Below are 15,742 nucleotides of genomic sequence, written 5' to 3'. Positions count from 1 at the left end.
TCCATGCTGAACTGAGTTGTTCTGGCTCAAATATGAAGGCAAACCCACTTTCCTTTCAGTATTTTGCTGCATTTGGCAGAAACAGGCATATTTGCTCATTCGGCCTGAAAATCCTTTTAAGGGCATAAAAACTTACACTCTTGATTTCTGGCTAAATAAAAGCTGTTGCAATGATATTTCCATGCTGAACTGAGTTGTTCTGGCTCAAATATGAAGGCAAACCCACTTTCCTTTCAGTATTTTGCTGCATTCGGCAGAAAAGAGCATATTTGCTCATTCGGCCTGAAAATGCTTTTAAGCGCATAAAAACTTACACACTTGATTTCTGGCTAAATAAAACCTGTGGCAATGATATTTCCATGCTGAACTGAGTTGTCCTGTCTCAAATATGAAGGCAAACCCACTTTCCTTTCAGTATTTTGCTGCATTTGGCAGAAACAGGCATATTTGCACATTCGGCCTGAAAATGCTTTTAAGCGCATAAAAACTTACACACTTGATTTCTGGCTAAATAAAACCTGTTGCAATGATATTTCCATGCTGAACTGAGTTGGTCTGGGTCAAATATGAATGGAAACCCACTTTCCTTTCAGTATTTTGCTGCATTTGGCAGAAATCAGCTCATTCGGCCTGAAAATGCTTTTAAGCGCATAAAAACTTACACTCTGGATTTCTGGCTTAATAAAAGCTGTTGCAATGATATTTCCATGCTGAACTGAGTTGTTCTGGGTCAAATATGAAGGCAAACCCACTTTTCTTTCAGTATTTTGCTGCATTTGGCAGAAACAAGCATATTTGCTCATTCGGCCTGAAAATGCTTTTAAGCACATAAAAACTTACACTCTTGATTTCTGGCTAAATACAAGCTGTTGCAATGATATTTCCATGCTGAACTGAGTTGTCCTGGCTCAAATATGAAGGCAAACCCACTTTCCTTTCAGTATTTTGCTGCATTTGGCAGAAACAGGCATATTTGCTCATTCGGCCTGAAAAAGCTTTTAAGCGCATAAAAACTTACACTCTTGATTTCTGGCTAAATAAAAGCTGTTGCAATGATATTTCCATGCTGAACTGAGTTGTTCTGGCTCAAATATGAAGGCAAACCCACTTTCCTTTCAGTATTTTGCTGCATTTGGCAGAAATCAGCTCATTCGGCCTGAAAATGCTTTTAAGCGCATAAAAACTTACACTCTGGATTTCTGGCTAAATAAAAGCTGTTGCAATGATATTTCCATGCTGAACTGAGTTGTTCTGGCTCAAATATGAAGGCAAACCCACTTTCCTTTCAGTATTTTGCTGCATTTGGCAGAAACAGGCATATTTGCTCATTCGGCCTGAAAATGCTTTTAAGCGCATAAAAACTTACACTCTTGATTTCTGGCTAAATAAAAGCTGTTGCAATGATATTTCCATGCTGAACTGAGTTGTCCTGGCTCAAATATGAAGGAAAACCCACTTTCCTTTCAGTATTTTGCTGCATTTGGCAGAAACAGGCATATTTGCTCATTCGGCCTGAAAATGCTTTTAAGCGCATAAAAACTTACACTCTTGATTTCTGGCTAAATAAAACCTGTTGCAATGATATTTCCATGCTGAACTGAGTTGGTCTGGGTCAAATATGAAGGCAAACCCACTTTCCTTTCAGTATTTTGCTGCATTTGTCAGAAACAAGCATATTTGCTCATTCGGCCTGAAAATGCTTTTAAGCGCATAAAAACTTACACTCTGGATTTCTGGCTAAATAAAAGTTGTTGCAATGATATTTCCATGCTGAACTGAGTTGTTCTCGCTCAAATATGAAGGCAAACCCACTTTCCTTTCAGTATTTTGCTGCATTTGGCAGAAACAGGCATATTTGCTCATTCGGCCTGAAAATGCTTTTAAGCGCATAAAAACTTACACACTTGATTTGTGGCTAAATAAAAGCAGTTGCAATGATATTTCCATGCTGAACTGAGTTGTCCTGGCTCAAATATGAAGGCAAACCCACTTTCCTTTCAGTATTTTGCTGCATTTGGCAGAAACAGGCATATTTGCTCATTCGGCCTGAAAATGCTTTTAAGCGCATAAAAACTTACACTCTTGATTTCTGGCTAAATAAAAGCTGTTGCAATGATATTTCCATGCTGAACTGAGTTGTTCTGGCTCAAATATGAAGGCAAACCCACTTTCCTTTCAGTATTTTGCTGCATTTGGCAGAAATCAGCTCATTCGGCCTGAAAATGCTTTTAAGCGCATAAAAACTTACACTCTTGATTTCTGGCTAAATAAAAGCTGTTGCAATAATATTTCCATGCTGAACTGAGTTGTTCTGGCTCAAATATGAAGGCAAACCCACTTTCCTTTCAGTATTTTGCTGCATTTGGCAGAAACAGTCATATTTGCTCATTCGGCCTGAAAATCCTTTTAAGGGCATAAAAACTTACACTCTTGATTTCTGGCTAAATAAAAGCTGTTGCAATGATATTTCCATGCTGAACTGAGTTGTTCTGGCTCAAAAATGAAGGCAAACCCACTTTCCTTTCAGTATTTTGCTGCATTTGGCAGAAACAGGCATATTTGCTCATTCGGCCTGAAAATGCTTTTAAGCGCATAAAAACTTACACTCTTGATTTCTGGCTAAATAAAAGCTGTTGCAATGATATTTCCATGCTGAACTGAGTTGTCCTGGCTCAAATATGAAGGAAAACCCACTTTCCTTTCAGTATTTTGCTGCATTTGGCAGAAACAGGCATATTTGCTCATTCGGCCTGAAAATGCTTTTAAGCGCATAAAAACTTACACTCTTGATTTCTGGCTAAATAAAACCTGTTGCAATGATATTTCCATGCTGAACTGAGTTGGTCTGGGTCAAATATGAAGGCAAACCCACTTTCCTTTCAGTATTTTGCTGCATTTGTCAGAAACAAGCATATTTGCTCATTCGGCCTGAAAATGCTTTTAAGCGCATAAAAACTTACACTCTGGATTTCTGGCTAAATAAAAGTTGTTGCAATGATATTTCCATGCTGAACTGAGTTGTTCTCGCTCAAATATGAAGGCAAACCCACTTTCCTTTCAGTATTTTGCTGCATTTGGCAGAAACAGGCATACTTGCTCATTCGGCCTGAAAATGCTTTTAAGCGCATAAAAACTTACACACTTGATTTGTGGCTAAATAAAAGCAGTTGCAATGATATTTCCATGCTGAACTGAGTTTTCCTGGCTCAAATATGAAGGCAAACCCACTTTCCTTTCAGTATTTTGCTGCATTTGGCAGAAACAGGCATATTTGCTCATTCGGCCTGAAAATGCTTTTAAGCGCATAAAAACTTACACTCTTGATTTCTGGCTAAATAAAAGCTGTTGCAATGATATTTCCATTCTGAACGGAGTTGTTCTGGCTCAAATATGAAGGCAAACCCACTTTCCTTTCAGTATTTTGCTGCATTTGGCAGAAATCAGCTCATTCGGCCTGAAAATGCTTTTAAGCGCATAAAAACTTACACTCTTGATTTCTGGCTAAATAAAAGCTGTTGCAATGATATTTCCATGCTGAACTGAGTTGTTCTGGCTCAAATATGAAGGCAAACCCACTTTCCTTTCAGTATTTTGCTGCATTTGGCAGAAACAGGCATATTTGCTCATTCGGCCTGAAAATGCTTTTAAGCGCATAAAAACTTACACTCTGGATTTCTGGCTAAATAAAAGTTGTTGCAATGATATTTCCATGCTGAACTGAGTTGTTCTCGCTCAAATATGAAGGCAAACCCACTTTCCTTTCAGTATTTTGCTGCATTTGGCAGAAACAGGCATATTTGCTCATTCGGCCTGAAAATGCTTTTAAGCGCATAAAAACTTACACTCTTGATTTCTGGCTAAATAAAAGCTGTTGCAATGATATTTCCATGCTGAACTGAGTTGTCCTGGCTCAAATATGAAGGCAAACCCACTTTCCTTTCAGTATTTTGCTGCATTTGGCAGAAACAGGCATATTTGCTCATTCGGCCTGAAAATGCTTTTAAGCGCATAAAAACTTACACTCTTGATTTCTGGCTAAATAAAAGCTGTTGCAATGATATTTCCATGCTGAACTGAGTTGGTCTGGGTCAAATATGAAGGCAAACCCACTTTCCTTTCAGTATTTTGCTGCATTTGTCAGAAACAAGCATATTTGCTCATTCGGCTTGAAAATGCTTTTAAGCGCATAAAAACTTACACTCTTGATTTCTGGCTAAATAAAAGCTGTTGCAATGATATTTCCATGCTGAACTGAGTTGTTCTGGCTCAAATATGAAGGCAAACCCACTTTCCTTTCAGTATTTTGCTGCATTTGGCAGAAACAGGCATATTTGCTCATTAGGCCTGAAAATGCTTTTAAGCGCATAAAAACTTACACTCTTGATTTCTGGCTAAATAAAAGCTGTTGCAATGATATTTCCATGCTGAACTGAGTTGTTCTGGGTCAAATAAGAAGGCAAACCCACTTTCCTTTCAGTATTTTGCTGCATTTGGCAGAAACAAGCATATTTGCTCATTCGGCCTGAAAATGCTTTTAAGCGCATAAAATCTTACACACTTGATTTCTGGCTAAATAAAAGCAATTGCAATGATATTTCCATGCTGAACTGAGTTGTCCTGGCTCAAATATGAAGGCAAACCCACTTTCCTTTCAGTATTTTGCTGCATTTGGCAGAAATCAGCTCATTCGGCCTGAAAATGCTTTTAAGCGCATAAAAACTTACACTCTTGATTTCTGGCTAAATAAAAGCTGTTGCAATGATATTTCCATGCTGAACTGAGTTGTTCTGGGTCAAATATGAAGGCAAACCTACTTTACTTTCAGTATTTTGCTGCATTTGGCAGAAATCAGCTCATTCGGCCTGAAAATGCTTTTAAGCGCATAAAAACTTACACTCTGGATTTCTGGCTAAATAAAAGCTGTTGCAATGATATTTCCATGCTGAACTGAGTTGTTCTGGCTCAAATATGAAGGCAAACCTACTTTACTTTCAGTATTTTGCTGCATTTGGCAGAAATCAGCTCATTCGGCCTGAAAATGCTTTTAAGCGCATAAAAACTTACACTCTGGATTTCTGGCTAAATAAAAGCTGTTGCAATGATATTTCCATGCTGAACTGAGTTGTTCTGGCTCAAATATGAAGGCAAACCCACTTTCCTTTCAGTATTTTGCTGCATTTGGCAGAAACAGGCATATTTGCTCATTCGGCCTGAAAATGCTTTTAAGCGCATAAAAACTTACACTCTTGATTTCTGGCTAAATAAAAGCTGTTGCAATGATATTTCCATGCTGAACTGAGTTGGTCTGGGTCAAATATGAAGGCAAACCCACTTTCCTTTCAGTATTTTGAAGCATTTGTCAGAAACAAGCATATTTGCTCATTCGGCCTGAAAATGCTTTTAAGCGCATAAAAACTTACACTCTTGATTTCTGGCTAAATAAAAGCTGTTGCAATGATATTTCCATGCTGAACTGAGTTGTTCTGGCTCAAATATGAAGGCAAACCCACTTTCCTTTCAGTATTTTGCTGCATTTGGCAGAAACAGGCATATTTGCTCATTAGGCCTGAAAATGCTTTTAAGCGCATAAAAACTTACACTCTTGATTTCTGGCTAAATAAAAGCTGTTGCAATGATATTTCCATGCTGAACTGAGTTGTTCTGGGTCAAATAAGAAGGCAAACCCACTTTCCTTTCAGTATTTTGCTGCATTTGGCAGAAATCAGCTCATTCGGCCTGAAAATGCTTTTAAGCGCATAAAAACTTACACTCTTGATTTCTGGCTAAATAAAAGCTGTTGCAATGATATTTCCATGCTGAACTGAGTTGTTCTGGGTCAAATATGAAGGCAAACCTACTTTACTTTCAGTATTTTGCTGCATTTGGCAGAAATCAGCTCATTCGGCCTGAAAATGCTTTTAAGCGCATAAAAACTTACACTCTGGATTTCTGGCTAAATAAAAGCTGTTGCAATGATATTTCCATGCTGAACTGAGTTGTTCTGGCTCAAATATGAAGGCAAACCTACTTTACTTTCAGTATTTTGCTGCATTTGGCAGAAATCAGCTCATTCGGCCTGAAAATGCTTTTAAGCGCATAAAAACTTACACTCTGGATTTCTGGCTAAATAAAAGCTGTTGCAATGATATTTCCATGCTGAACTGAGTTGTTCTGGCTCAAATATGAAGGCAAACCCACTTTCCTTTCAGTATTTTGCTGCATTTGGCAGAAACAGGCATATTTGCTCATTCGGCCTGAAAATGCTTTTAAGCGCATAAAAACTTACACTCTTGATTTCTGGCTAAATAAAAGCTGTTGCAATGATATTTCCATGCTGAACTGAGTTGTTCTGGCTCAAATATGAAGGCAAACCCACTTTCCTTTCAGTATTTTGCTGCATTTGGCAGAAACAGGCATATTTGCTCATTCGGCCTGAAAATGCTTTTAAGCGCATAAAAACTTACACTCTTGATTTCTGGCTAAATAAAAGCTGTTGCAAAGATATTTCCATGCTGAACTGAGTTGTTCTGGCTCAAATATGAAGGCAAACCCACTTTCCTTTCAGTATTTTCTTGCATTTGGCAGAAACAGGCATATTTGCTCATTCGGCCTGAAAATGCTTTTAAGCGCATAAAAACTTACACTCTTGATTTCTGGCTAAATAAAAGCTGTTGCAATGATATTTCCATGCTGAACTGAGTTGTTCTGGCTCAAATATGAAGGCAAACCCACTTTCCTTTCAGTATTTTGCTGCATTTGGCAGAAACAGGCATATTTGCTCATTCGGCCTGAAAATGCTTTTAAGCGCATAAAAACTTACACTCTTGATTTCTGGCTAAATAAAAGCTGTTGCAATGATATTTCCATGCTGAACTGAGTTGTTCTGGCTCAAATATGAAGGCAAACCCACTTTCCTTTCAGTATTTTGCTGCATTTGGCAGAAACAGGCATATTTGCTCATTCGGCCTGAAAATGCTTTTAAGCGCATAAAAACTTACACTCTTGATTTCTGGCTAAATAAAAGCTGTTGCAATGATATTTCCATGCTGAACTGAGTTGGTCTGGGTCAAATATGAAGGCAAACCCACTTTCCTTTCAGTATTTTGCTGCATTTGTCAGAAACAAGCATATTTGCTCATTCGGCCTGAAAATGCTTTTAAGCGCATAAAAACTTACACTCTGGATTTCTGGCTAAATAAAAGTTGTTGCAATGATATTTCCATGCTGAACTGAGTTGTTCTCGCTCAAATATGAAGGCAAACCCACTTTCCTTTCAGTATTTTGCTGCATTTGGCAGAAACAGGCATATTTGCTCATTCGGCCTGAAAATGCTTTTAAGCGCATAAAAACTTACACTCTTGATTTCTGGCTAAATAAAAGCTGTTGCAATGATATTTCCATGCTGAACTGAGTTGTCCTGGCTCAAATATGAAGGCAAACCCACTTTCCTTTCAGTATTTTGCTGCATTTGGCAGAAACAGGCATATTTGCTCATTCGGCCTGAAAATGCTTTTAAGCGCATAAAAACTTACACTCTTGATTTCTGGCTAAATAAAAGCTGTTGCAATGATATTTCCATGCTGAACTGAGTTGGTCTGGGTCAAATATGAAGGCAAACCCACTTTCCTTTCAGTATTTTGCTGCATTTGTCAGAAACAAGCATATTTGCTCATTCGGCCTGAAAATGCTTTTAAGCGCATAAAAACTTACACTCTTGATTTCTGGCTAAATAAAAGCTGTTGCAATGATATTTCCATGCTGAACTGAGTTGTTCTGGCTCAAATATGAAGGCAAACCCACTTTCCTTTCAGTATTTTGCTGCATTTGGCAGAAACAGGCATATTTGCTCATTAGGCCTGAAAATGCTTTTAAGCGCATAAAAACTTACACTCTTGATTTCTGGCTAAATAAAAGCTGTTGCAATGATATTTCCATGCTGAACTGAGTTGTTCTGGGTCAAATAAGAAGGCAAACCCACTTTCCTTTCAGTATTTTGCTGCATTTGGCAGAAACAAGCATATTTGCTCATTCGGCCTGAAAATGCTTTTAAGCGCATAAAATCTTACACACTTGATTTCTGGCTAAATAAAAGCAGTTGCAATGATATTTCCATGCTGAACTGAGTTGTCCTGGCTCAAATATGAAGGCAAACCCACTTTCCTTTCAGTATTTTGCTGCATTTGGCAGAAATCAGCTCATTCGGCCTGAAAATGCTTTTAAGCGCATAAAAACTTACACTCTTGATTTCTGGCTAAATAAAAGCTGTTGCAATGATATTTCCATGCTGAACTGAGTTGTTCTGGGTCAAATATGAAGGCAAACCTACTTTACTTTCAGTATTTTGCTGCATTTGGCAGAAATCAGCTCATTCGGCCTGAAAATGCTTTTAAGCGCATAAAAACTTACACTCTGGATTTCTGGCTAAATAAAAGCTGTTGCAATGATATTTCCATGCTGAACTGAGTTGTTCTGGGTCAAATATGAAGGCAAACCCACTTTCCTTTCAGTATTTTGCTGCATTTAGCAGAAAAGAGCATATTTGCTCATTCGGCCTGAAAATGCTTTTAAGCGCATAAAAACTTACACACTTGATTTCTGGCTAAATAAAACCTGTGTCAATGATATTTCCATGCTGAACTGAGTTGTTCTGGGTCAAATATGAAGGCAAACCCACTTTCCTTTCAGTATTTTGCTGCATTTGGCAGAAATCAGCTCATTCGGCCTGAAAATGCTTTTAAGCGCATAAAAACTTACACTCTGGACTTCTGGCTTAATAAAAGCTGTTGCAATGATATTTCCATGCTGAACTGAGTTGTTCTGGGTCAAATATGAAGGCAAACCCACTTTCCTTTCAGTATTTTGCTGTATTTGGCAGAAACAAGCATATTTGCTCATTCGGCCTGAAAATGCTTTTAAGCACATAAAAACTTACACTCTTGATTTCTAGCTAAATACAAGCTGTTGCAATGATATTTCCATGCTGAACTGAGTTGTCCTGGCTCAAATATGAAGGCAAACCCACTTTCCTTTCAGTATTTTGCTGCATTTGGCAGAAACAGGCATATTTGCTCATTCGGCCTGAAAAAGCTTTTAAGCGCATAAAAACTTACACTCTTGATTTCTGGCTAAATAAAAGCTGTTGCAATGATATTTCCATGCTGAACTGAGTTGGTCTGGGTCAAATATGAAGGCAAACCACTTTCCTTTCAGTATTTTGCTGCATTTGGCAGAAACAGGCATATTTGCTCATTCGGCCTGAAAATGCTTTTAAGCGCATAAAAACTTACACTCTTGATTTCTGGCTAAATAAAAGCTGTTGCAATGATATTTCCATGCTGAACTGAGTTGGTCTGGGTCAAATATGAAGGCAAACCACTTTCCTTTCAGTATTTTGCTGCATTTGTCAGAAAAAGGCATATTTGCTCATTCGGCCTGAAAATGCTTTTAAGCGCAAAAAACTTACACTCTTGATTTCTGGCTAAATAAAAGCTGTTGCAATGATATTTCCATGCTGAACTGAGTTGTTCTGGCTCAAATATGAAGGCAAACCCACTTTCCTTTCAGTATTTTGCTGCATTTGGCAGAAATCAGCTCATTCGGCCTGAAAATGCTTTTAAGCGCATAAAAACTTACACTCTGGATTTCTGGCTAAATAAAAGCTGTTGCAATGATATTTCCATGCTGAACTGAGTTTTTCTGGCTCAAATATGAAGGCAAACCCACTTTCCTTTCAGTATTTTGCTGCATTTGGCAGAAACAGGCATATTTGCTCATTCGGCCTGAAAATGCTTTTAAGCGCATAAAAACTTACACTCTTGATTTCTGGCTAAATAAAAGCTGTTGCAATGATATTTCCATGCTGAACTGAGTTGTTCTGGCTCAAATATGAAGGCAAACCCACTTTCCTTTCAGTATTTTGCTGCATTTGGCAGAAACTGGCATATTTGCTCATTCGGCCTGAAAATGCTTTTAAGCGCATAAAAACTTACACTCTTGATTTCTGGCTAAATAAAAGCTGTTGCAATGATATTTCCATGCTGAACTGAGTTGTTCTGGCTCAAATATGAAGGCAAACCCACTTTCCTTTCAGTATTTTGCTGCATTTGGCAGAAACAGGCATATTTGCTCATTCGGCCTGAAAATGCTTTTAAGCGCATAAAAACTTACACTCTTGATTTCTGGCTAAATAAAAGCTGTTGCAATGATATTTCCATGCTGAACTGAGTTGTTCTGGCTCAAATATGAAGGCAAACCCACTTTCCTTTCAGTATTTTGCTGCATTTGGCAGAAACTGGCATATTTGCTCATTCGGCCTGAAAATGCTTTTAAGCGCATAAAAACTTACACTCTTGATTTCTGGCTAAATAAAAGCTGTTGCAATGATATTTCCATGCTGAACTGAGTTGTTCTGGGTCAAATATGAAGGCAAACCTACTTTACTTTCAGTATTTTGCTGCATTTGGCAGAAATCAGCTCATTCGGCCTGAAAATGCTTTTAAGCGCATAAAAACTTACACTCTTGATTTCTGGCTAAATAAAAGCTGTTGCAATGATATTTCCATGCTGAACTGAGTTGTTCTGGCTCAAATATGAAGGCAAACCCACTTTCCTTTCAGTATTTTGCTGCATTTAGCAGAAAAGAGCATATTTGCTCATTCGGCCTGAAAATGCTTTTAAGCGCATAAAAACTTACACACTTGATTTCTGGCTAAATAAAACCTGTGTCAATGATATTTCCATGCTGAACTGAGTTGTTCTGGGTCAAATATGAAGGCAAACCCACTTTCCTTTCAGTATTTTGCTGCATTTGGCAGAAATCAGCTCATTCGGCCTGAAAATGCTTTTAAGCGCATAAAAACTTACACTCTTGATTTCTGGCTAAATAAAAGCTGTTGCAATGATATTTCCATGCTGAACTGAGTTGTTCTGGCTCAAATATGAAGGCAAACCCACTTTCCTTTCAGTATTTTGCTGCATTCGGCAGAAAAGAGCATATTTGCTCATTCGGCCTGAAAATGCTTTTAAGCGCATAAAAACTTACACTCTTGATTTCTGGCTAAATAAAATCTGTTGCAATGATATTTCCATGCTGAACTGAGTTGTTCTGGGTCAAATATGAAGGCAAACCCACTTTCCTTTCAGTATTTTGCTGCATTCGGCAGAAAAGAGCATATTTGCTCATTCGGCCTGAAAATGCTTTTAAGCGCATAAAAACTTACACACTTGATTTCTGGCTAAATAAAAGCTGTTGCAATGATATTTCCATGCTGAACTGAGTTGTTCTGGGTCAAATATGAAGGCAAACCCACTTTCCTTTCAGTATTTTGCTGCATTTAGCAGAAAAGAGCATATTTGCTCATTCGGCCTGAAAATGCTTTTAAGCGCATAAAAACTTACACACTTGATTTCTGGCTAAATAAAACCTGTGTCAATGATATTTCCATGCTGAACTGAGTTGTTCTGGGTCAAATATGAAGGCAAACCCACTTTCCTTTCAGTATTTTGCTGCATTTGGCAGAAATCAGCTCATTCGGCCTGAAAATGCTTTTAAGCGCATAAAAACTTACACTCTGGACTTCTGGCTTAATAAAAGCTGTTGCAATGATATTTCCATGCTGAACTGAGTTGTTCTGGGTCAAATATGAAGGCAAACCCACTTTCCTTTCAGTATTTTGCTGCATTTGGCAGAAATCAGCTCATTCGGCCTGAAAATGCTTTTAAGCGCATAAAAACTTACACTCTGGATTTTTGGCTAAATAAAAGCTGTTGCAATGATATTTCCATGCTGAACTGAGTTGTTCTGGCTCAAATATGAAGGCAAACCCACTTTCCTTTCAGTATTTTGCTGCATTTGGCAGAAACAGGCATATTTGCGCATTCGGCCTAAAAATGCTTTTAAGCGCATAAAAACTTACACTCTTGATTTCTGGCTAAATAAAAGCTGTTGCAATGATATTTCCATGCTGAACTGAGTTGTTCTGGCTCAAATATGAAGGCAAACCCACTTTCCTTTCAGTATTTTGCTGCATTTGGCAGAAACAAGCATATTTGCTCATTCGGCCTGAAAATGCTTTTAAGCGCATAAAAACTTACACACTTGATTTGTGGCTAAATAAAAGCAGTTGCAATGATATTTCCATGCTGAACTGAGTTGTCCTGGCTCAAATATGAAGGCAAACCCACTTTCCTTTCAGTATTTTGCTGCATTTGGCAGAAACAAGCATATTTGCTCATTCGGCCTGAAAATGCTTTTAAGCGCATAAAAACTTACACTCTTGATTTCTGGCTAAATAAAAGCTGTTGCAATGAAATTTCCATGCTGAACTGAGTTGTTCTGGCTCAAATATGAAGGCAAACCCACTTTCCTTTCAGTATTTTGCTGCATTTGGCAGAAATCAGCTCATTCGGCCTGAAAATGCTTTTAAGCGCATAAAAACTTACACTCTGGATTTCTGGCTAAATAAAAGCTGTTGCAATGATATTTCCATGCTGAACTGAGTTGTTCTGGCTCAAATATGAAGGCAAACCCACTTTCCTTTCAGTATTTTGCTGCATTTGGCAGAAACAGGCATATTTGCGCATTCGGCCTAAAAATGCTTTTAAGCGCATAAAAACTTACACTCTTGATTTCTGGCTAAATAAAAGCTGTTGCAATGATATTTCCATGCTGAACTGAGTTGTTCTGGCTCAAATATGAAGGCAAACCCACTTTCCTTTCAGTATTTTGCTGCATTTGGCAGAAACAGGCATATTTGCACATTCGGCCTGAAAATGCTTTTAAGCGCATAAAAATTTACACACTTGATTTCTGGCTAAATAAAACCTGTTGCAATGATATTTCCATTCTGAACTGAGTTGGTCTGGGTCAAATATGAATGGAAACCCACTTTCCTTTCAGTATTTTGCTGCATTTGGCAGAAATCAGCTCATTCGGCCTGAAAATGCTTTTAAGCGCATAAAAACTTACACTCTGGATTTCTGGCTTAATAAAAGCTGTTGCAATGATATTTCCATGCTGAACTGAGTTGTTCTGGGTCAAATATGAAGGCAAACCCACTTTTCTTTCAGTATTTTGCTGCATTTGGCAGAAACAAGCATATTTGCTCATTCGGCCTGAAAATGCTTTTAAGCACATAAAAACTTACACTCTTGATTTCTGGCTAAATACAAGCTGTTGCAATGATATTTCCATGCTGAACTGAGTTGTCCTGGCTCAAATATGAAGGCAAACCCACTTTCCTTTCAGTATTTTGCTGCATTTGGCAGAAACAGGCATATTTGCTCATTCGGCCTGAAAAAGCTTTTAAGCGCATAAAAACTTACACTCTTGATTTCTGGCTAAATAAAAGCTGTTGCAATGATATTTCCATGCTGAACTGAGTTGTTCTGGCTCAAATATGAAGGCAAACCCACTTTCCTTTCAGTATTTTGCTGCATTTGGCAGAAATCAGCTCATTCGGCCTGAAAATGCTTTTAAGCGCATAAAAACTTACACTCTGGATTTCTGGCTAAATAAAAGCTGTTGCAATGATATTTCCATGCTGAACTGAGTTGTTCTGGCTCAAATATGAAGGCAAACCCACTTTCCTTTCAGTATTTTGCTGCATTTGGCAGAAACAGGCATATTTGCTCATTCGGCCTGAAAATGCTTTTAAGCGCATAAAAACTTACACTCTTGATTTCTGGCTAAATAAAAGCTGTTGCAATGATATTTTCATGCTGAACTGAGTTGTCCTGGCTCAAATATGAAGGAAAACCCACTTTCCTTTCAGTATTTTGCTGCATTTGGCAGAAACAGGCATATTTGCTCATTCGGCCTGAAAATGCTTTTAAGCGCATAAAAACTTACACTCTTGATTTCTGGCTAAATAAAACCTGTTGCAATGATATTTCCATGCTGAACTGAGTTGGTCTGGGTCAAATATGAAGGCAAACCCACTTTCCTTTCAGTATTTTGCTGCATTTGTCAGAAACAAGCATATTTGCTCATTCGGCCTGAAAATGCTTTTAAGCGCATAAAAACTTACACTCTGGATTTCTGGCTAAATAAAAGTTGTTGCAATGATATTTCCATGCTGAACTGAGTTGTTCTCGCTCAAATATGAAGGCAAACCCACTTTCCTTTCAGTATTTTGCTGCATTTGGCAGAAACAGGCATATTTGCTCATTCGGCCTGAAAATGCTTTTAAGCGCATAAAAACTTACACACTTGATTTGTGGCTAAATAAAAGCAGTTGCAATGATATTTCCATGCTGAACTGAGTTGTCCTGGCTCAAATATGAAGGCAAACCCACTTTCCTTTCAGTATTTTGCTGCATTTGGCAGAAACAGGCATATTTGCTCATTCGGCCTGAAAATGCTTTTAAGCGCATAAAAACTTACACTCTTGATTTCTGGCTAAATAAAAGCTGTTGCAATGATATTTCCATGCTGAACTGAGTTGTTCTGGCTCAAATATGAAGGCAAACCCACTTTCCTTTCAGTATTTTGCTGCATTTGGCAGAAATCAGCTCATTCGGCCTGAAAATGCTTTTAAGCGCATAAAAACTTACACTCTTGATTTCTGGCTAAATAAAAGCTGTTGCAATAATATTTCCATGCTGAACTGAGTTGTTCTGGCTCAAATATGAAGGCAAACCCACTTTCCTTTCAGTATTTTGCTGCATTTGGCAGAAACAGTCATATTTGCTCATTCGGCCTGAAAATCCTTTTAAGGGCATAAAAACTTACACTCTTGATTTCTGGCTAAATAAAAGCTGTTGCAATGATATTTCCATGCTGAACTGAGTTGTTCTGGCTCAAAAATGAAGGCAAACCCACTTTCCTTTCAGTATTTTGCTGCATTTGGCAGAAACAGGCATATTTGCTCATTCGGCCTGAAAATGCTTTTAAGCGCATAAAAACTTACACTCTTGATTTCTGGCTAAATAAAAGCTGTTGCAATGATATTTCCATGCTGAACTGAGTTGTCCTGGCTCAAATATGAAGGAAAACCCACTTTCCTTTCAGTATTTTGCTGCATTTGGCAGAAACAGGCATATTTGCTCATTCGGCCTGAAAATGCTTTTAAGCGCATAAAAACTTACACTCTTGATTTCTGGCTAAATAAAACCTGTTGCAATGATATTTCCATGCTGAACTGAGTTGGTCTGGGTCAAATATGAAGGCAAACCCACTTTCCTTTCAGTATTTTGCTGCATTTGTCAGAAACAAGCATATTTGCTCATTCGGCCTGAAAATGCTTTTAAGCGCATAAAAACTTACACTCTGGATTTCTGGCTAAATAAAAGTTGTTGCAATGATATTTCCATGCTGAACTGAGTTGTTCTCGCTCAAATATGAAGGCAAACCCACTTTCCTTTCAGTATTTTGCTGCATTTGGCAGAAACAGGCATACTTGCTCATTCGGCCTGAAAATGCTTTTAAGCGCATAAAAACTTACACACTTGATTTGTGGCTAAATAAAAGCAGTTGCAATGATATTTCCATGCTGAACTGAGTTTTCCTGGCTCAAATATGAAGGCAAACCCACTTTCCTTTCAGTATTTTGCTGCATTTGGCAGAAACAGGCATATTTGCTCATTCGGCCTGAAAATGCTTTTAAGCGCATAAAAACTTACACTCTTGATTTCTGGCTAAATAAAAGCTGTTGCAATGATATTTCCATTCTGAACGGAGTTGTTCTGTCTCAAATATGAAGGCAAACCCACTTTCCTTTCAGTATTTTGCTGCATTTGGCAG

This window comes from Channa argus, unplaced genomic scaffold (assembly GCF_033026475.1).
Source record: "Channa argus isolate prfri unplaced genomic scaffold, Channa argus male v1.0 Contig005, whole genome shotgun sequence".
NCBI lineage: Eukaryota > Metazoa > Chordata > Actinopteri > Anabantiformes > Channidae > Channa > Channa argus.
Note: the sequence above shows the minus strand (reverse complement) of the source record.